Below are 23,381 nucleotides of genomic sequence, written 5' to 3'. Positions count from 1 at the left end.
GAAATGATGGCGGGCTGTGCTGGATGAAAGATGGAGGACTTCACCTAGAGACGTCACTGGTGAGTCAGTGTTACCTATACACTGACACTATACACTGTATACTATATACAGAGCTCCTGTATATAATGTCACCAGTGATCACTGTATTACCTATACATTATATACAGAGCTCCTGTGTATAATGTCACCAGTGATCTCTGTATTACCTCTACACAGACACTGCATACTAAGTACAGATCTCCTGTGAATACTGGCACTTATGGTGATAGTATTGTGTTTTTTTTAATTATTATTATTATTATTATTATTACTGATCAGTATTGTAGTATTCAGTCACTATGTGGTGGTAATATGTGGTCTGGAAATGGTGTTGTGGTATTTGTCCCTTGAATGTGCTATTTGGTCACCAAGTGGTGGTAATATGTGGTCTTGACATGGTGCGGTGGTATTTGTTCCTTGTATGTGATATTATTAGATCACTGTGGTTGTAATTTGTGGTCTGGTCATGGCGCGGTGGTATTTGTTCCTTGTATGTGATATTATTGGTCAAAATATACCTAAATTGTATTGCAGATTTTAACAAATATTTAATAGGTTACAGTAGAGTAGGGCCCGGCCATTTTTATGGAATAATCTGGTTCGGGTATCACATGACCCCCGTCACATGACCCACTTCACATGACCGGGGGGCCCCACAGTGTCTGAACAGCCCGGGGCCCTGGCTACCCTTAATCCACCCCTGATTAGGTACTAATTTAAGTGTTAAGTCAATTTACTTCCCAAAAGATGCCTATATCTCTCCTGACTCCTCCATGCACAAGAATGAGAGAATCGCTACTCACAGTTGTCAATTAATTCATTCATTCCCATGAGAAACAACAGAGGAAGTTAAATAATGATCTCCAGAATTATTTCAGGGGGAATGCAAATATTTAGTAAAACAGACATGTCAGAAGACCTGACACATTCGCATGAAGTAGAAATTCTCTTTTAAACAGGATTATCATGTTGTTTGTCCTGGAGCGCACTGTTCCCCTGCCTCCCGAGCACACTGTTCCCCTGTTCTGGAGCGCACTATTCCTCTGCCTCTCGAGCACACTGTCTCCCTGTTCCGGAGCACACTGTTCCCCTGCCTCCTGACCGCACTGTCCCCCTGTTCTGGAGCGCACTACTCTCCTGTCTCCCAAGTACACTGTCCCCTTTTTCTGGAGCGCACTGTTCCCCTGCCTCCAGAGCGCACTGTTCCCCTGATCCGGAGCACACTGTTCCCCTGCCTCCCGAGTGCACTGTTCCCCTGTTCTGAAGCGCACTGCTCCCCTGCCTCCCAAGAGCATTGTCCCCTTTTTCTGGAGCTCACAGTTCCCAGGCCTCCGGAGCGCATGGTTCCCCTGTTCTAGAGCATGTTGTTCCCCTGCCTCCCGAACGCACTGTTCCCCTGTTCTGGAGTGCACTTTTCTTCTGCCTCCCTCCCGAGCGCATTGTTGACCTATTCCAGAGTGCACTGTTCCCCTGCCTCATGACCACACTGTTCTCCTGTTTTGGAGCACACTGTTGCCCTGTTCCAGAGCGCACTGTTCCCCTGCCTCCCGAGTGCATTGTTCCCCTGTTCCGGAGCGCACTGCTCCCCTGTTCTGGAGCACAATGTTCCCCTGCCTCATGACCTCACTGTTCTCCTGTTATGGGGCACACTGTTGCCCTGTTCCAGAGCGCACTGTTCCCCTGCCTCTCGAATGCACTGTTCCCCTGTTCTGGAGCACACTGTTCCCCTGCCTCCGTCCCGAGCGCAATGTTGACCTATTCCAGGCGCACTGTTCCCCTGCCTCACGACCACACTGTTCTCCTGTTTCGGAGCACACTGTTGCCCTGTTCCGGAGCGCACTGTTCCCCTGCCTCCCGAGTGCATTGTTCTCCGGTTCCAGAGCGCACTGTTCCCCTGCCTCCCGAGTGCATTGTTCTCCTGTTCCAGAGCGCACTGTTCCCCTGCCTCCCGAGTGCATTGTTCCCCTGTTCTGGAGCGCACTGTTCCCCTGCCTCCCAACTTCCTGCTTGCATGGGAATTGTGCACTTATGAAGATTTATAACTCGGCAACTCAAATCATTAGCCGATAATGCAGACAAGTCGGTGCTGCTAGCACCATGGTGCCTTTGCACCATCTTTGGAGCGATTTGGTGACCTTCAGAGCAGCACTTACAAAGCATAGAAAACAAGAGCTTGTAAGCACTGCATTCCATGCCTAGGACACCGACCACCTTGGAATGACTACAAAGGCGTCCAGTAACCTTGACAATGACCAAAAACTATAAAATTAAAAACCCCAACGTTCTTGAGAAGTAAATTGCAAAGTTGCTGGGGTTGTTTACAAGCTTTTTGGAATTTTACCCATTTAATAAGATGAACCGACCCCTTTAATGGAGTCATAACCCCCCCCCCCTAAAGAAAAAAAAAACAACCTATTGCGCTCTGCTAGACATAAGAAGAGAAAAATTCACAATATTTTTGCTTTTTTAAGAATATAATAAAAAGAAAACTTAGACACCGTACACATGAATGACGGTGACTGCGGAGGAAACGGCACACGCACTTTTCCATGGTAATTAAGCTTAACTTATTTTCTCGACTGTAGTCTTTACCATGAATTACTATAATTTGGCGGCACTCAGCGCCATGTGAAAATAAATTTAACTCTAAGAAAAATGTTTCAGTTCAATCTAAAAATAAAACTGGGGGGGGAAGAACATTTTCCATCATTGATAGGTCTGACGTCCACTAATGACCCTCCCAGAACAAACACACATTGACTTTAAATGGTAGGATTTAATAAAATTAGCTCTGAGCTGTGACTCCAGAGGAGAAATGTCACATCAGACGCTCCGTGACCTTAGTACCAGGAAGAGACTTCTTATATATTAAAGGAGAGAAGAAAGAAAAAAACCAAAGATCCTCTTTTTTTCAGAAACAGCACCACTCTAGGTGATGGCTATGTCTGGTATTGCATCTAAATTCCATTTATAGTGAATCTGTCAGCAGGTTTTATGCCTATGCACAGTATACACAGGAAACTGCCAATCAGTGGTTTGGGTGGAGCTATACACAACTCAGCATTCTGAGCACCGCTAAATCTGCAGCAGAGAAAACTGTGATTGTAGCAAAATGACAGCAAGTGGCCCAGTAAGTGACACATCTCTGGAATCTGGGTCTCAGCCCCTACATCATGCTGCTCTCAGATTACATAGCAGCAAACCGTGGGAACTAAGTTGTAAAAGCGCATAAAATTCACGGCTTTTGTGCTTTATTTCCTTTGAGGTCGGAATATGGACACCAGCAAAGTCTCAAGGGAAATATATTCAAATTAGGTATCCAGAATTTAAAAAGTTTCCCAGTTTCCACCTAAGAAAGGTTACCCTAAAAATAATAGTTTTCCAAACTATAAAATGACAAACCAGAGACCAGAGATGAGAGAATCGATTTGATGCAAATGGAATTTTCTGTTGAATTTTAAGAGTTTTCTGAACTCAGCAAATTTGATTAATTTGCCACTGCCATTTAGACATTGCAGAAGATTGAATCAGCCAGAGAAGGATCACATGACCTTGGGCACAACCGGGTAAGACTCCCCAAAATGCCTTGCAGCTATGACAGTGTTGTACAGCCTATTAGGTCTATCAGAGCCTGTATAAAAGCAGAGGCAGGGAATGCAGCAGCCTTTTTGTGGTGAATCTGGATATTGAGAAGACATTACAGCTCACAGCTTAGCCATAGAGATATGGAGAAAAAGCCATAAAACACTGAATAAACTGTACAGATAGTATGTGAAATAAAGACAACAGTGTCATGCATATATTTTACAGGAAAAAAGAGGCTTTGTAGTATTTTTAATTTATGGCAAATCGATCTAAAGTGAATTGACATTCCAGAACATATTCAGCGAATCTGGCAAATTCGTAAGGATTCGCTCGTCTCTTTTTCGGGGCAGTGAACCCTCGTCAGTAGAGTAGGGTACTTAGTAGAGTTGGACAAATTGATTCAGAAGACTGTGGTTCATCAACCAGGTAAGTAGTCTGTGGCCGATGGACAGGAAGCTTGCAAATCTCTTACATTCTGGGTTCTCCGCAGCAATGCCATGATTATGGCATGGTGCGCAGGTAATGTGCAGATGATGTCACTCCTAGCTACGGAAAAGCTATGATGGGAACCCAGAAGGTAAGAGATTCATGAGCCCCCCCCCCCCCCCCGATCAGTGGTCAGAGACAACTGACCTAGCAGATGGACCAGGGTCCTGAGAATCAATCCTCCCAACTCAAGTACTGACTCTACAGATGAGCGTTTGACTGATATCTGTAGTCATGGTTTAGAGAGCTTTCCACTTTTTTGGGAAGGAAATGTTTACAGGTGGTAGGGATCTTCATAAAGGAAAGAAAAAAAATTAACACTAGAAACCCCCCACTACTACAGCACTGCCACTCCAGGGATCTCCTTCAAGTTAAGAAGTGATGATGTTCTGACCACCAGCCACCTGACTCTGCAGCCAATATCAGGTGACTGATGGGTGGGGTTGGGGGTATATCGCCAAGACCATTGAGGTAACTGATTTATTCCAGATGCCACTTGGGGTACATGGTCTGTGGTGTCTGCAGCTAAAGTAAACACAGAAGGAGATGGAAAACCAGGGATTGAAGCTTGAGGAGGACAATTTGCAAATTCCAGTTCCTTCTGGCAAAAGCAAAGAGTCTCCCTCAGCAAGAAGATCGTTTGTTGCAGTCGGGCGGGACCAGCTGCTTGGAAAGCATCACCAACCCAGGGAAGGAAGCTTGAGGACAATTTGCACATTCCAGGTGCCTTCTGGGAAATGCAAAGAGTCTCCCTCAGCAAGAAGATTGTTGGGTACAGCTGGGACCAGGGATTGAAGCTTGAGGAGGACGATTTGCATATTCCCGATGCCTTCTCAGAAAAGCGAAGAGTCTCTCTCAGCAAGAAGGTAGTTGGGTACAGCCGGGATCAGCTGCTAGGAAAGCATCGCCAAATCAGGGATTGAAGCTTGATGAGGACAATTTGCATATTCCAGGTGCCTTCTGGGAAGAGCAAAGAGTCTCCCTCAGCAAGAAGATCGTTGGATACAGCTGGGATCAGCTGCTTGGAAACCATCGCCAAACCTGGGACTGAAGTTTGAGGATGACTATTTGAATATTCCAGGTGCCTTCTGGGAAAAACAGAGTCTCCCTCAGCAAGAAGATTGTTGGGTAAAAGCCGGGACCAGCTGCTAGAAAAGGATTGCCGAACCAGGGATTGAAGCTTGATGAAGACAATTTGCATATTCCAGGTGCCTCCTGGGAAAAGCAAACAGTCTCTCTCAGCAAGAAGATTGTTGGGTACAGCTGTGATCAACTGCTAGGAAAGCATTGCCAAACCAGGGATTGAACCTTGAGGAGGGCAATTTGGATATTCCAGGTGCTGTCTTGGAAAAGCAAAGAGTCTCACTCAGCAAGAAGATCGTTTGTTACAGCAGGGTCCAACTGTTTGGAAAGCATCGCCAAACCAGGGATGGAAGCTTGAGGAGGACAATTTGCATATTCCCGGTGCCTTCTCAGAAAAGCAAAGAGTCTCCCTCAGCAAGAAGGTAGTTGGGTACAGCTGGGATCAGCTGCTAGGAAAGCATCGCCAAATCAGGGATTGAAGCTTGATGAGGACAATTTGCATATTCCAGGTGCCTTCTGGGAAGAGCAAATAGTCTCCCTCAGCAAGAAGATCATTAGTAAAAGCTGGGACCAGCTGCTAGGAAATGATTGCAGAACCAGGGATTGAAGCTTGATGAGGACAATTTGCATATTCCCGGTGCCTTCTCAGAAAAGCAAAGAGTCTCCCTCAGCAAGAAGGTAGTTGGGTACAGCTGGGATCAGCTGCTAGGAAAGCATCGCCAAATCAGGGATTGAAACTTGATGAGGACAATTTGCATATTCCAGGTGCCTTCTGGGAAGAGCAAATAGTCTCCCTCAGCAAGAAGATCATTAGTAAAAGCTGGGACCAGCTGCTAGGAAATGATTGCAGAACCAGGGATTGAAGCTTGATGAGGACAATTTGCATATTCCAGGTGCCTTCTGGGAAAAGCAAACAGTCTCTCTCAGCAAGAAGATCGTTGGGTACAGCTGGGATCAGCTGCTAGGAAAGCATCACCAAATCAGGGATTGAAGCTTGAGGAGGACAATTTGCATATTCCAGGTGCCTTCTGGGAAAAGCAGTCTCTCTCAGCAAGAAGATCGTTGGGTACAGCTGTGATCAACTGCTAGGAAAGCATTGCCAAACCAGGGATTGAACCTTGAGGAAGACAATTTGCATATTCCAGGTGTCTTCTGGGAAAAGCAAAGAGTCTCCCTCAGCAAGAAGATCGTTAGGTACAGCGGGACCAACTGCTTGGAAAGCATCGCCAAACCAGGGATTGAAGCTTGTGGAGGACAACTTGCATATTCCAAGTGCCTTCTGGGAAAAGAAAAGAGTCTTCCTCAACAAGAAATCGTCAAACCTGGGAATGAAGCTTGAGGATGACAATTTGCATATTTCAGGTGCCTTCTGGGAAAGGCAAAGAGTCTCTCTCAGTAAGAAGATTGTTGGGTACTGCCGGGATTTAAGCTTGAGGAGGACAATTTGTACAGTCCCCAGACCTCAACCCAATCGAACACATGTGGGTAGAAATGAATAAAAACTGTATACAGACCCAAGTGAGGCGACTAGTGTGCACCAAGTTTGGGAACATTTAGAAAAGACCTTGCATCAAATTTCAGTTGAGACATGTTTGAATCTGATCGAGAGCAGCCCAGAAGGATTCAGGCAGTGGTGAAAGCCAAAGGTGGATTTACAAAATACTAACACAAATTTAAATTGTCACATTTAGGTACAAGACAAGTCTAGAAACTGACAAGTAAACATTCTACAGTATTCAACCCCTTGTCTAACCCCAATTCTATCTACAAATAAATAAATAAAATATTAAGTATATATATCGACTATATAATTGTCTAAGGGTCACTTCCGTCTGTCCTTCTGTCTGTCGCGGATATTCATTGGTCGCAGCCTCTGTCTGTCATGGAAATCCAAGTTGCTGAGTGGTCGTGGCAAAACGCCCACGACCATTGCCACGACCAATCAGCGATGGGCACAGTCCGGCGGCAAAATTGCCGCTCTTTCCTCCCCGCAGTCAGTGCCCGCTCCATACTCCCCTCCAGTCAGCCCTCATACAGGGTTAATGCCAGCGTTACCAGAGCGCGGTGTAACGCACTCCGGTAACGCAGCTATTAACCCTGTGTGACCAACTTTTTACTATTGATGCTGCGTATACGTGGCTGGGCAATATACTATGTGGCTGGGCAATATACTACGTCACTGGGCAATATACTACGTTACTGGGCAATATACTACGTGGCTGGGCAATATACTATGTGGCTGGGCAATATACTACGTAACTGGGCAATATACTACGTGGCTGGGCAATATACTACATGGGCTTTGCAATATACTACGTTACTGGGCAATATACTACGTCACTGGGCAATATACTACGTGGCTGGGCAATATACTACGTAACTGGGCAATATACTACGTCACTGGGCAATATACTACGTTACTGGGCAATATACTACGTGGCTGGGCAATATACTACGTCACTGGGCAATATACTACGTTACTGGGCAATATACTACGTGGCTGAGCAATATACTACGTCACTGGGCAATATACTACGTTACTGGGCAATATACTACGTGGCTGGGCAATATGCTATGTTACTGGGCAATATACTACGTGGCTGGGCAATATACTAAGTGGCTGGGCAATATACTACGTGGCTGGGCAATATACTATGTCACTGGGCAATATACTACATGGCTGGGCAATATACTACGTGACTGGGCAATATAATACAGGGCTGGGCAATATACTATGTGGCTGGGCAATATACTACATGACTGGGCAATATACTACGTGGTTGGGCAATATACTACATGGCTGGGCAATATACTACGTGACTGGGCAATATACTATGTGGCTGGGCAATATACTACGTGACTGGGCAATATACTACGTGGCTGGGCAATATACTACGTGACTGGGCAATATACTACGTGACTGGGCAATATACTACAGGGCTGTGCAATATACTACGTGACTGGGCAATATACTATGTGGCTGGGCAATATACTACGTGACTGGGCAATATACTACATGGCTGGGCAATATACTACGTGACTGGGCAATATAATACAGGGCTGGGCAATATACTATGTGGCTGGGCAATATACTACATGACTGGGCAATATACTACGTGGTTGGGCAATATACTACGTGGCTGGGCAATATACTACGTGACTGGGCAATATACTATGTGGCTGGGCAATATACTACGTGACTGGGCAATATACTACGTGGCTGTGCAATATACTACGTGACTGGGCAATATACTACGTGACTGGGCAATATACTACAGGGCTGTGCAATATACTACGTGACTGGGCAATATACTACGTGGCTGGGCAATATACTACAGGGCTGGGCAATATACTACGTGACTGGGCAATATACTACGTGGCTGGGCAATATACTACAGGGCTGGGCAATATACTACGTGACTGGGCAATATACTACGTGGCTGGGCAATATACTACAGGGCTGGGCAATATACTACGTGACTGGGCAATATACTACGTGGCTGGGCAATATACTACGTGACTGGGCAATATACTACGTGGCTGGGCAATATACTACGTGGCTGGGCAATATACTACGTGGCTGGGCAATATACTACGTGGCTGGGCAATACACTACATCACTGGGCAATATACTACGTCACTGGGCAATATACTATGCCACTGGGCAATATACTACGTGGCTAGGCAATATACTACGTGGCTGGGCAATATACTACGTGGCTGGGCAATATACTACGTGGCTGGGCAATATACTACGTGGCTGGGCAATATACTACGTGGCTGGGCAATACACTACATCACTGGGCAATATACTACGTCACTGGGCAATATACTATGCCACTGGGCAATATACTACGTGGCTGGGCAATATACTACGTGGCTGGGCAATATACTACGTGACTGGGCAATATACTACGTGGCTGGGCAATATACTACGTGGACATGCATATTCTAGAATACCCGATGCGTTAGAATCGGGCCACCATCTAGTATATATATATATATATATAGAGAGAGAGAGTCATTACAAACAGAGTGATCTATTTCTAGTCTTTATTTCTGTTAATGTTGTCAAGTCACTGCATAGCTACTGATTCGCTCCTGGTGATGCAAAAATTATTTTCTTCCTGAATACTACAAAACCCCAAAAGTCATTATCTCAGTAAATTAGAATACTTTATAACACCAGCTTGAAAAATGATTTTTAAAATGCGAAATGTTGTCATACTGAAATGTATGTTCAGTAAATGCACTCAATACTTGGTCGGGGCATCAATCCCTGTTGCTTGTGCACCTTTTTCTACCACACTTTTTCCTTCCACTCAACTTTCCATTAATGTGCTTGGATACAGCACTCTGTGAACAGCCAGATCTTTAGCAATGACCTTTCGTGGCTTCCCCTCCTTGTGGAGTGTGTCAGTGACCGCCTTCTGGATATCTGTCACGTCAGCAGTCTTCCCCATGATTGTGGAGCTACTGAAACAGACTAAGGGGCCTTTTTAAAAGCCTTTGCAGGTGTTTTTTGTTAATTATTCTAATTTACTGAGATAATGACTTTTGGGTTTTCATTGGCTGTAAGCCATAATCATCAACATTAACAGAAATAAACACTTGAAATAGATCACTCTGTGTGTAATGACTCTATATAATATGAGTTTCACTTTTTGTATTGAAGGACTGAAATAAATTCACTTTTTGATGATGTTCTAATTATGTGAGAAGTATCTTTATATATATAAAAATAGAAAAAAAATGTCTCATCTTTGGCTCTGTTTTGACCCGAAGAAAGTTTCCGAATTCTTAAACTTGCCAGAGACTCTTCAATAACTTCTGACAAGTGTAATTGGCTGGAAAAGCCGACACATACGAGGTCTTTAAGTTCACGTATACCGAGAACGCTTTTGGAGTTTACACAAACATTGACTTTCCGTAGAAACCAAACTTACTGTCAGCTATGGCAACAGCAAAACAGGCTGTAAAACAGAGACTGCGAGTTTTATGGAATATCATATATATCTTTTTTTTTTCACATGTCATACAAACACAAAATCATATAATGATCTGCAGCTCTTCCAAGGTTACTTTTTTTTAGAAGTGATTTATTTCATACACTGTGACATTAAGAACAACTTTTTTATGCTCGATTAAAACCTCAAAAATAAAAAATATATTTATTATTTTATTGCTTTTTTTTTGCTTTTGAGGACTTTATATTCTCAACCTTGGTGAAAGTTTTTCCCCAAGAGTGTATGTTACAGGAGGACAGGGGTCCTTGGGAAAAAAAAGAGACCCTACAGTTTTGGGACTATTTGTGCTTCCTTGTAAAGGTCACAACTTGTCTACCCATGTTATTGCTGCAGCTCATTGGTTGGCCTCAGCATTGCATGGCGTAAGACCACTGCAGCCAGTGATTGGCAGCAGCAGTGACGTGGGCAAGACAGCAGGGGAGTAAAATCCTGAAGGGCTTGTTAGAACCTATGGGGTTGTTGTACTATTTTATACTGTTTATTACCCAACCTTTAACTCCTTTATATGAGTTTTCCAGGCTTAGCATATTGAATGACCTACCCTTGGTAAAGGTCATCATTATTAATTGGGTCAGGATGTGACAACTACATTGTGAAAGGAGCTATGATCTTTACATCTGGCCACCAACTGATCAATGTGGGTGCCAATTGTCAGCTCCTTATCGAGCTGTTGGCTTGGAAAATCCCTTTAACCCCGTCACCCCGAAGCCTGTTTCACGTCAACGGATCCCAGTGATTCTGAGTCTGTTTTCTCATGACATATTCTACTTCATGATAGTGGTACAATTTGTGAAGCTATCAGAAATTTGGCAAAAAAATGTTGAAAATGTTACAATTTTCAAACTTTTAATTTTTTTACCCTTAAACCAGACTTAAACCTTAAACTTCACAGGAACTAAAGCAATGTGGAAGGAAAAAATGAAAATTTCACTTTTTCCCACAATCACACTTCACAAGGGCAACAGGATAAAATAGACCATATAACTTATTGTGCAATTTCTCCTGAGTACACTGATATCCCATATGTGGTGTAAAACTACTCTTTAGGCGCACGGCAGGGCTCGGAAGAGAAGAAGCAACATTTGACTTTTGGAGTGCAAAATTGGCTGGAATAGATAGAAGACGCCTGCCGCATTTGCAGAGTCCCTGATGTGCCTAAACGTGAAAACCCTCACAATTTTGGAAACTACACCCATTAAGGGTGTTATTTAGAAGTGTGATGAGCGCCTTGAACCCACAGGTGCTTAAAAAAATGTTATAGTGTTGAGCCATGATATTAACAAAATACGTTTTTCCCCAAAAATGTTGGTTTTACCCCAAAATGTGTAATTTTCACAAGGGTAACAGGAGAAAATGGACCATACAGTTTGTTGTGCAATTTCTCCTGAGAATGCAGATATGTTGTGGAAAACTACTGTTTGGGCGCACGGCAGGGCTCGAAAGGGAAGAGGCACCAACTGAATTCTGGTGCTCAATTTTGCCTGGAATAGATGTCACATTTGAAGAGCCCCTGACATGCCAAAACAGCAGAAACTCCCACAAGTTACCCCATTTTGGAAACTACACCTCTCAAGGAATTGATCTAGGGGTGTAGTGAGCAATTTCAACCTTCAGACAAATCACAGAATGGTATAACATTAGGCTGAGTAAATGGAAAATTACTATTTTTGTCACTAAAATGTCACTTTGGCCCCAAGTTTTTAATTTTCAAATGGGATAATAGGAAAACAATGAATGGTACAATTTGTTACTCAAAATTCTCTTGAGTACACGTAATGCAATGCTCAGAAGGGAAGGAGCGCCATATTGGAGTTCCGATTTTGCTGGAATGGTTTGAGGGTGCCAAGTTACATTGGCAGAGCCCCTGAGGTGCCAGAACAGCAGAACACCTCCATAAGCTACCCCATTTTATAAACTACACCCCCAATGAATTCATGTAGGGGTGCATTGGTTTTATTGATGCCACATGTGCCTCATAGAATTTTATACCATTGGGTAATGAAGGAAAAATAACTACATTTTTACCACTAAAATGTTTTAGCCCCAAATTTTAAATTTATAAGGTCTAACAGGAAAAAGTGGACCTCTCGGTTTGTTGTGAAGTTTCTCCTGAGTGCGCCAATAACCTACATGTAGTCAGGAAATACTTCTCATGCACAGTGGAAAGCTTAGAAGGGTATGGGCGCCATATTTTAGTGCAGATTTTGTTAAGGTTTGCGGGTGCTATGACCCACTGGAAGAGCGGGAACAGCAGAACCCCCCATAAGTGACCCCATTTTACAAACAACACCTCTCAATAAATTCACCTAAGGGAGCAGTGATCACTTTCACACCACAGGTGTCACAGAATTTTATACTATTGGGCAGTGAAGAAAAAATAATTTCATTTTTACCTCACAAAAAATTTGTTTTAGTCCCAAATTTTACACTTTCACATGGAGAAATGGGTAAAAATGGCACCAAAGTTTGGCAAACAATTTCTGCTGAACTTGGAAATACCCCATATGTATCTGTACAGCACTGCTTAACCACACGTCAAGACTCGGGAGGGACAGAGCGCCATTTGCCTCCCGGAAAACAAATTATCATAAAATAGCTTGTGGACTCCATATACAGAGCCCCTAAGTGTCATAAAATCAGAATACCCTCTCTAGTGACCCCATTTTGGAGATTACATCCCACTTGGAATTTTTCTACAGGTCTAGTGATGATTTTGACTTCATGACTTCTTTCTAGAAACAAGTAGCAGTGGATGTTGCCAAGTGAAAATGGCAAATCTATGAGTGTAGTACCCAGTACGTTGTAGTGACCAGAACGGTGTAGTGCCCAGTACATTGTAGTGACCAGAACGCTATAGTACCCAGTACGTTGCAGCGACCAGAACGCTGTAGTACCCAGTACATTGTAGTGACCAGAAAGCTGTAGTACCCAGTACGTTGTAGTGACCAGAACGCTGTAGTACCCAGTACGTTGTAGTGACCAGTACATTATGTCCAGCTCATGCTTCTGAAGACGTGCACTCGTAAATTAGACGACCTCTCATCGCTATAGAAATGTCAAACATGAGAAAACTAAATGTGGTTTAGGTACACTGTTGAGCTCAGAAGATAGAGGGGCATTTGGATTTGAGAGCTCAGAATTTGCTGGAATTCTTTTGGGGAGCGAGGGCCATTTTGCTTTTCCTGAGACTTTGTGCTACCAGTAACGTGAAAGCCTATGTTTTCATTGACAGATGTCAGACCTGGGTAGAACCTTTTTTGATAACATTTTACAAAACATTTGGAATCACAGTTATCCTGCGCGCTACGCTGAGCACTTACATGGGAGTTTCCATCTAAATCTCCAAGTGACGTGATTCAGATGAAACCCCTGAGGGATCCATTCACTATAATGAGACCGCAGAGTTACTTTGGACTCCATCTGGTCTCTATTCAGCAGTGCCCTTTTCAGAAGTGAACAAAACTGTGACCTCTCACGCTTTTATGCAATCCTAAAAAGATGGACTCTGCCGGATCACAGGTCAGACGGCGTCCACAGTGACTCCATCTGCCTCACTATAGGGAATCTTTCGCCGGGGTTCCATCTGAATAACTTATTTCAGAGATTTACACAGAAACAGAGCTCCTTCTTCCTCCTCTCCTGCCTATCTACATAAAATTGTATGCACAGCAACTGCCATCTCCTATCTCAGTAATGGGAAAATCTGTCTTCACTGAACACAGATTTTATTTCAAAATTGAGAATTTTGATAATAATGACTGATCAAGTTTTGCAGAGAAAGATGCAGATATGTTACAAAATTCCTTATTTTTAATACTGATTTATTAAATTAAAATAATTAAAATTATAAATGACGGATAAGCTGTAAGGAAAGATGTCCGCCTCCCATACTGGATTGTAAATAGTCAAGCATTTTTTTTTTCAATTATCTTTTTTGATAAAGTAAGCGGTAAGAAGGGCTGTTCCCTTAAGAAATTGTGCATCAGGATGTTAAGCAGCCGATATAATGCTTCTTTGCCGTCTTGCCTTCCCCCGTTGTGACAGTTACATAACGCTTTGCTTAAATATTTGAATTTGCGAGAACATTCCGGGATTTAAGTGTTGTACACAGCGGAGAGTCCACGTGACATGTTTGATACTGTTGCTATGGTGACTTGTTCTTTTTCATTCATTTGTCATTTGGAGAGCTTCATCAAGTGTGCGCAATATGTCAGGCTGCATTATCTGCTTTGGGAATGAGAATAAATGTTATGCCCGTGGTCTACGATCTGTCTCTTTTATTATCTTTACCAAAGGGTAAGAGCGTGACATTACTGCTGCACATTTTCAACCCCTTTCAACGAAGAAGGGGGGAAATCCATTGAAATAACAGCATCAAAATCCACGGTTAAACTCACCTATAAGGTGTGGATTTTGCTGCAGATATACTGCACGTTTAAAGCAGAAGAATTCATCACTTGTGGACCTGCCCTTAGCTTGAAAAAACCAACAGATAGGCACCCACCAACATTTAAGCCCTGCCCCTGTCCCAGTATACATAGAGTATATGCCTCTCAAAGAATGCCAATAGGCATCAAGGTGCCGCCCCCGAGGAACGCCCTGACCCACCCCAATATGCCCATTTTTGGGCAGGGTTTACATAAACCACACCCCTTTCAACTCATGAGTCCTAGCAACTCTGGGACATTTGGCAACTGTGTCTGCCCCAAGGTCATCCCTGAGTTTGATGGGATTGTACAGTGAAAAATTAGGAAAGTCCTATCAAATTTGGGACTGTTGGCAAGTATGCAAGGACATTGGCTGAAACCAAGCTAGGGGAGGCGTAGAATCAGGGTTGCATAAACTAGAAGAAACCAGACATTGGAGAAAGTTCTGTCTGGCCCAAGAGAGAAGACCAATACTTGTAAAGACCCATGTAATTTGGGGGCCCTGCTGGAGAATTGGCTTTAGAGTCCAGGAGCTGTGTTACTGCTTAGCGAAGTAGTATTTTGGTATTATAAGGATCCATTTTGGATTTTTTTCATGGGCACCATGATTACTATTGTGTCTTTCATATGGGTACAAAGGCTGCTACATACTAATGTTTCAAAGCCTAAAATCTTGACCCCCTTTCGACATCTGACGTACTTTATATCAGTACCATGAGCATATTTTACTTTTAGTCTATTTTTTTCTTACCTACTGTACCATTACTAAAAAAAAAGACCTCAATAGCAAACTTATTTTTTGCCAACATACTCCCATGATCAGAGTTGAAATTGGGCATGACTTATGCAAATCTAGCCCTCAAAAATGCCTTTTTAGGAGGTGTTCCCAGAGGATGGGCCTAATGGCTTCCCAATATGGTGATTTTCCATTTTTTTTTTGGGGGGGGGGACTTTCTTTACCTTCTTCCAACTTGTTGATTTTTCCATCTACATAGTTTACAAAAAAATTCCAAGGGCAACGAAATTGGGGGGAAAAAGGCACTTTTGAAATTTTGAGGGGTTTATTTTATGGCGTTTATTGTGCAGTAAAGATGATTTGTACAATTACAGAGATACCAAAAATGCATATTTTTAAGTAATGAAAAAAAAATTAAGAAATTTGAAAAAAAAAATTTGTTTACTTCCCTATTTTTTTAAACTTTTTTTGTATTTGGGTTGAGGGATTTAAAGGAGGGTTTATTTTTTTGGGTGGCAAGCTTATGTATTTTGAGGTAGGCATGATGCTTTAATTGCTTCCAATTGCATTTTTTGGTCAAAGATTGACAGCAGCGGGCAGCGTTTAACAGCAGCGGGCAGCGTTTAACAGCAGCGGGCAGGGCTTACTACTGTTAGAGGCTGGGTAGATGTAGGCTAAGCTCCTGCCCCCGCATCAAAGAAAAGGACCCGAAATATGATGTACTAGCAAATTTTCAAATGGATGATGTCATTTAACAGTACAACTTGTCCATCAAAAGAAAAAGAAGAAGGGGGGGAGAAAAAATAAGGACTAAAAATCACCGTGTCGGAAAAGAGTTAGAACGTTCCCTGGGAACACCTCCTAAATGGTCTTTTTTGGGCTGGGATTACATAAACAAGACAGAAGAAGAATCAATGGCTTTTCAATGTGGTGCTGGAGAAGAATGTTATCAATATCATGGATGGCAAGAACAAACAATCAATTTTCAAGCAAATCAAGCCAGACACTCGACAAAAAGATCACCAAGCTACGACTTGCCTACTTTGGACACATCATACGAAGAGAGCAATCACTGGAGAAGGACATCATGGTCAGAAGAATAGAAAGAACAATGTGAAGAAGAAGGCCAGCAACCCGATGGCGAAGAAGACCCTGGTGGACCTATCTAGGCTTGTATAAGATCGATCTTCCTACAGATCATTCATCCAAGTCAAGTTCAAAATCAAGTTCATCCATCAAATATAAAAAAAAGTCAACAGGGACAACAGGATCCAAATAACAAATTGTATAGTGTTCAAATAATCACCAGTCCTTGGCGTTTTTAGCCCTTTTGCCCCTCCCGGAATCAAAGCCTGATTAGATAGATGGATGAATGTGGGGCATATCCTAACTACAAACACCGATGTCATGGACCCTCCTATTAACAGAATAGTGGTTTCCCCCATTTGCATCATTTGTAAGTGCATTAAAGTGCTGGTTTGGCTTAAAGGGGATTCTCACTTTGGGTCATGTAATGCGCGATACCTTCTTATAGGCCGGTGTCACACTTGCGAGTGCAATGCGAGAAACTTGTGCATCAATGCCTGGCGCTGCCGTCAGCACTCAGGACCAGAGTGTGCGGCTGCATGTATTTCTACTATACAGCTGAAAGCTCCAGTCCGAACCGTCGGCGGCAGTGCCGGGAATTGATGCAAGAGACTCTCGTGAGTTTCTCGCATTGCACTCGCAAGTGTGACACCAGCCTTAGTGACAGTCAGCCTTATCATGAACATGATTTTCCCCAACTAAGCCTTCCCTAATGTACATGTTGTCATAAGTGACATCACATACATAGTCGGGGTTGATACGATCTTCCTCATTGCCCGTGCATACTGCAAAACTGCACTTCTGCCTGACAGTACGTGATGGACTTGTGATGACATGTACATAGATTAAAGCCTCGAACAGGGGAAAATCATATTGATAATGTTCAGAATATGATTGTGCCAGGTGTGACTATAAATCTATCAATGGTACTGTTCTTTCCAGGGGCAGACCTACCATTGGTGCAATCTGTGCAGCCACACAGGGGCCCAAGGTTGAAGGGACCATGGCCATCTCCAAAGAAAGTGGAATTGCGCATTATGATGAACTATTGGACCACAAAAGACCCAAACATCCTAACTGTTATGTTGGGGTTGTGCTGGGAAGATAAGTAATTTCTGAGATATGTTCTTCTCCATTTTGCTCGTAACTAAATGCCATTTTAATTCCTTTGTTTTATTTAAAACTGACATGTCTTGTAAATTGCCTGAAAGTGCAGAATAAGAAAAGCTTTTGTAAGTTGCAAAACATCAGACGAAATAACAAAGATGCTCGTAGACGGTCTCCGGGGTTGCCTGTGCTGTCATTTATTTTTAACTAAGACTCGATCTCTTATTATTATTAATAGTAAAAATAACAATGATGGTTATTATATTGTTATTATCATCTCATCTGTCAAGACTGGTCCCTGGCTGAATGCCCATGGACAGAAGTGGAGCTATTTCGAAAAGATCCATATCAGAAACCCAGACTTCCCATTTGTACTGTCTGTACAGAAAGTAATAGAAAATGCAATGAATGGGGGGTAGTGGACAGAAAAGTGCAAATGCAGCATTTCGGAAGTGAGAATCCAGCTATCCAGAGCCAAATCTGCGTATAGTGATACTATTCAGTGTTAGGACGTGTTCACATTATGGTTTTGCTTGTACGTAGCGCATGCGCCAGGATTAGCTCCCAACATAGGTGTCAATGGTATCCATAAGGTTCTACTACCTGTTGTGCCCGGCATCAATCTCAGCCGGCACAGTGACCGCTTCTGCTGGAGAGTCAGTAGCTTCCATTGATGTCATGTCAGCAAAGGAGCAGCTTCTTGTCCAAAGGGAGTGGGGCTATTAGCAGCTATTTTGATGGACAGTGGCTTTTTAAAATTTATATTTTAACTACTTTTTTATTTATTCATTTTTCATTTATCTCAGATATTGTGCCTCCACATAAGGTCATAAAAGACCATTTCAATATATAATTACTTATATTTTACCAGATTTCCCCTGTAACTGGGTATATTAGCCCTAGTTACTGTGGAGTTTCAGCCTCTTGTCTGCAAAACCAAGCTAACTGGGTCTCCTAGGACTGAGAAACTCCTGCTCCCTCCCTAGAACCAGCAATCATATACCCTCTGGGTAAGAAGGAGGAGGCATTATTAAGCACTATATATACAGCGATCCAGAAGGCAGAAACATTAAGAAAACCATCCCTGCCTTCTCTATTGGGAGTCCGGCTGTGTCTGACATCTGGATACCTGCTCCCACATTTGCATGATTGTGTGGGGCTGCTCTACTTTGCAGTGATGTTTTAGAATGTCACTGTAGAGTAAAACGCAGACCGCCCAGGCGTTTATCGTCTATGGACAGTCTAGAAGTAGTTAAAGAGTGATTTTAAAGATTTATTTTTTTCATAAATTAATAGTACACATCAGATAAATATACTTATTTTTCCTCCAGGACTCATCTTTCATTCTTAATATTCCCAATTCATGGAAAAAAATAAGCCTTCATTAAATACAGACTTTTCCATTAGTGATATAACAGATGACAGGTGGTGTTCATAAAGGTCTATGGAGAGAGAGGAGGGAGGAGCTTGAGGCAGAAGCATCTGAAATGACAGTTTCGCTTTAAAATAAGGTCAAAAACAAAATCAAAATTTGAACATGATCTTACTTGGGTTTCCAGCAGAATTACAGAGCTATAATGTATCATAAAATCTCCAGTGTTCTACTGGTATCGAGATCACTCTGCAGACCATGTCCTAGTCTACACAGAAAAGGAGAGCAAACAGTAAATGTCTGCTTATTGTGTGCAGCAAAGACTAGTGGGAGAACTCAAATATTTAACAAGTAGTCAAAAAAAAAAATTCGAACATGAACTTACTTGGTTCTCCAATAGAATTGTAGAGCTATAATGAATTATAAAATCTCCAGGATTCTAATGATATCGAGGTGACTCTGCAGACCATGTCCTAGTCTACACAGAAAAGGAGAGCAAACAGTAAATGTCTGCTTATTTTGTGCAGCAAAGACTAGTGGGAGAACTCAAATATTTAACAAGTAGTCAAAAAAAAAAATTCGAACATGAACTTACTTGGTTCTCCAATAGAATTGTAGAGCTATAATGAATTATAAAATCTCCAGGATTCTAATGATATCGAGGTGACTCTGCAGACCATGTCCTAGTCTACACAGAAAAGGAGAGCAAACAGTAAATGTCTGCTTATTGTGTGCAGCAAAGACTAGTAGGAAAACTCAAATACTTGACAAGTAGTCAAAAACAAAAGATCAAAAACAAAATTCGAACATGGCCATACTTGGTTCTCCAGTAGAATTATAGAGCTATAATGAATCATAAAATCTCCAGGGTTCTAATGATATCGAGATCATTCTGCAGACCATGCCCTAGTCTACACAGAAAAGGAGAGAAAACAGTAAATGTCTGCTTATTGTGTGCAGCAAAGACTAGTAGGAAAACTCAAATACTTGACAAGTAGTCAAAAACAAAAGATCAAAAACAAAATTCGTACAGGACCTTAATTGGTTCTCCAGTAGTATTATAGAGCTATAATGAATCATAAAATCTCCAGGGTTCTAATGATAATTGAGGTGACTCTGCTGACTCTGTCCTATTCTACACAGAAAAGCTAAAAAAATGTAAAAAAACCAGTAAATGTCAGCTTATTGTGTGCTGCTTGAATAATTGACAAGTAGTATCATAAGAAGCGCCATGTATGCATTATAAACCAGAACTGACAGCATTAGATGGAAATAAGCTCCACGGGAAATCCTGTGCAGCTGGAATTTTCTCCATAGCTATAAATGTACACCAATTATCAATTCAGGGAAATGAACCGAAAAAATAATGAAGTTTTATTTCACTACTTAAACTGTGACAACAACCATCATTCTTAGATGCAATCTCACGAAATGATCTGCCATTAGAATTCATTGGCGGCATAAGAAACGGTAAATGATGTTTTCCCTCATGCATCGGCGCGCTGTTTTATCAACAACCGGATTACTCCGCTTTCCTCTGTGCATCTAATTATTTTCTTTAGAAAAAGGCAGATGTGATTGACAGAATTGGTAAACATTAGTGAGAATCCAGATCAGTATTTCCAGGGCGCTCACGGCTCGGTAGCCATTAACGTGCCATTGTTTTAGTATCTGGATTATTTAACTTACCCAATCAAGATAAAATCATCTCAGAACCATGTGCATCATTTTTCCAATTATTTTCACATTCATTATCCAGGCTTTCCTGACAGCATTTTATTAGCAATAGGAAAATGAACCGTCTATCAAAACTATACAAGAAAATGGTCTGAATTCTGAAAAAAAACTAAAAAAAAAACACTTTTCAGATAGATTAATTTCCTAAAAAGCACAAAGCTAAAAAAAAACATTAAAAAAGCTATATTTTTCTCATACAAAGAACATCTATTGAAAAAGCCATAGAATAAAATAAAAATTTTAGGGTACCTTGGGGCACCACAAGAGGGAGCTCAAGAGTTTGCCGTATACAGTTTCATTATTGAGACTAATCTATAAGCATTATGCATAATCCAATGCAGGTCTGCGGGATTTATAACACCAATTTGCCATTTTTACAAATTTTTTTATTTATTGGGCTGTCAATGTGAGTTTTGCAGTAGTATTTATTTTTGTAAATAGAATTCTCTTTTCCCTTTTTTTATACAAAAACTTTTATGGACCTTTTTAGAATTTTTATGCTTAACCATCCAAATTATGCTTTTGTACATACTGGTTGTTTTTTTTAAATCAAATAGTGTCACGGTACCTTAAAATTGACTTTTTATTAATGCTTATCATCGTCTATAATTAATTTTGATACATTACATGTCTGTTTTAGGATAATTTTTAGGTCATTTTATGTGTTTGTAATATTCAATTTTTTATTTTTTTTTACAGATTTTTACTGGTTACCCTACTCAGAAAATGTAATTGGATGACTCTATATTTTTAATGACTTTATATTCAAATGCCGGCATCCTGGACACCTTGTGATCACTAAACCGCTGCAACATCACATGAGAACCTGTTTCCGAGCCACACACAGCATTGATAAAATGTGGCACAGTATGGCACGGCGCGCCACCAAAATGTCATTGGGGAGCTGTCACGCACAGTGTCGGAAAGACAAAGTGCAATACAAAGGGATGAGGGGAAAGGAATCCCAGACACTAGGGAAAGAGTGAGTGGAGACCCTTAGGCAGATCTAATCACACCCTACCTGCCTTACCGTCCCTAAATTGGTTCTTCACCAATCGCCGAGCAGGAAACCTAAGCCCTGTATTTCCCTAGAGCTAAGCCCTGGATAGGGAGGGGGTGGGATTGGCACTGGTCAGTCCCCACTGTAAACTAAAGACAAAGAGGTAGACAGAAAAGGGGAATGAACTTAAAATGAGCAGACTCAGAGAGGTAACACAAACGTCTTCAAACTGCTCCAGAGAGGAAGTTAGCCGACTGCTATAGCTCCAAATGTGAATATCACCAGTGACTCTCTGCAGCGGACTGGGGATTTATAAACACCCAGGTCCAGGGATGTCAAGTAGAGCCGAAGGGAGGTTGCTGCTGGGTCCAAAATTCAGAAGGATTAAAGAGGCGTCTATAATGCCAAACGGAGACCATTTGCAGCCACATGCAGAGCGACACACCCATGATCACAATAGGTGCCCAGGTTTCTGGGATCTGAATGTCGCCCATGGAAGTTCAATCGGCCCCATTTCGGCTGCCATTGGGTACCGAAGTAGACACTGGGCAAGGGTGGTTTGAATCTTTTTGCTCATCTCTAATTTTTACACAAATTTTTTTTACACTGTACCATTCATGTTCACTGGGACAAGTAAAGGCAAAGATCACTTTGGTGCAGACGTAAGGACCAGATCCACCTTCAATATATATGTATATGGTGGCCGGTGGCTGAAAAATTGAGCTCCTAAGTGGGGCGCCCCCACGTTAGGGCAATGGGGTACTCGGTACCGGGTCTATCTCTCTCTCTGGATTCTGGGGATGTCACGGTGGCCCGAGCCGGTCCGTGGCCCTTTGAGGGGCGCCCAAATAAAGGTGTAGTTTGTCTGGTGTTCGTGACGCCACCAGTGGTACTCGGTCAGGGTGACAGATGCTGCTTAGGGGTCCGCTGGGGTGATGGAATGGCAGCTAGATGGTTTACCTTCCCACAGGTGAAGTAGATCCCCAGGGCTTCCCAGATGTGTAGGTGGTGATGGTGGATGATGTAAGGCACAGTGAATAACGAGGACACAAAGGTGCAGTCTCTTTACCTTTTACTGAAGACTTCAGAGTCCACAGTCCAGAGCACAGATCACAGGGCAGGCAGAGTCCGGCCGGTCCGAAGGCACATCCAGAGTTCCCTTAATCAGGTGGAAATCAGTAGCCTTCCTACTAGCGCCTGTGTGTTGTAGTACCTCCCTGCTGAGCACCACGGGATAGTCCTCACAACTTTTGCGGATGTTTCTGATCTTCTCTCTCTCTGTCCCCCAGATGGTATGGATAGGACAACCCGTATGACGGGGTAGGCCTGGAGCTTTTTTATAGGGACCCTAAAGACGCCCCTCTCCACAATTTTGCCTCTGTGTCTTCTTAGGTATTAAGGTCGGGAAGCCAACTTGGAATTGACTGTCCTGCCGATTTCTGAAGTAATACGTAGAGTTAATTACTCCCTCGGTGTTCCGGCCACCGGCTACAGAAGGAGGCTGCCGATCTTAGGGAAGGACTCCTCCTGGTATTATCTCCTTGTACTGTGACTTCGTTTCTCACTCTCCACAATACACTTCGCTTCGTGTCCTTTCTTAGAATGCTGCCGCAATGGGTGCAGGCGCAGCTCCGTAACGTTCTGTCTCGTGCTTGGCCTCTGTCAGGATCCCACCCCTGACAGGGACCTCTGTCTG

The 23,381-nt window shown here is 42.5% G+C and overlaps 1 protein-coding gene across 1 annotated transcript in view; it reads right to left on the bottom strand.

The window, feature by feature from the left end:
* The window catches only part of LOC143776783 (potassium voltage-gated channel subfamily A member 1-like), a 145,030-nt gene that overhangs the window by 77,436 nt on the left and 44,213 nt on the right, over positions 1–23,381 (bottom strand). The window lies entirely within an intron of this gene.

The sequence above is a fragment of the Ranitomeya variabilis genome, chromosome 5, assembly GCF_051348905.1.
Source record: "Ranitomeya variabilis isolate aRanVar5 chromosome 5, aRanVar5.hap1, whole genome shotgun sequence".
Classification (NCBI taxonomy): domain Eukaryota; kingdom Metazoa; phylum Chordata; class Amphibia; order Anura; family Dendrobatidae; genus Ranitomeya; species Ranitomeya variabilis.
The sequence above is the reverse complement of the archived record's forward strand: the minus strand, read 5'-3'. Positions and strand labels throughout refer to the sequence as shown.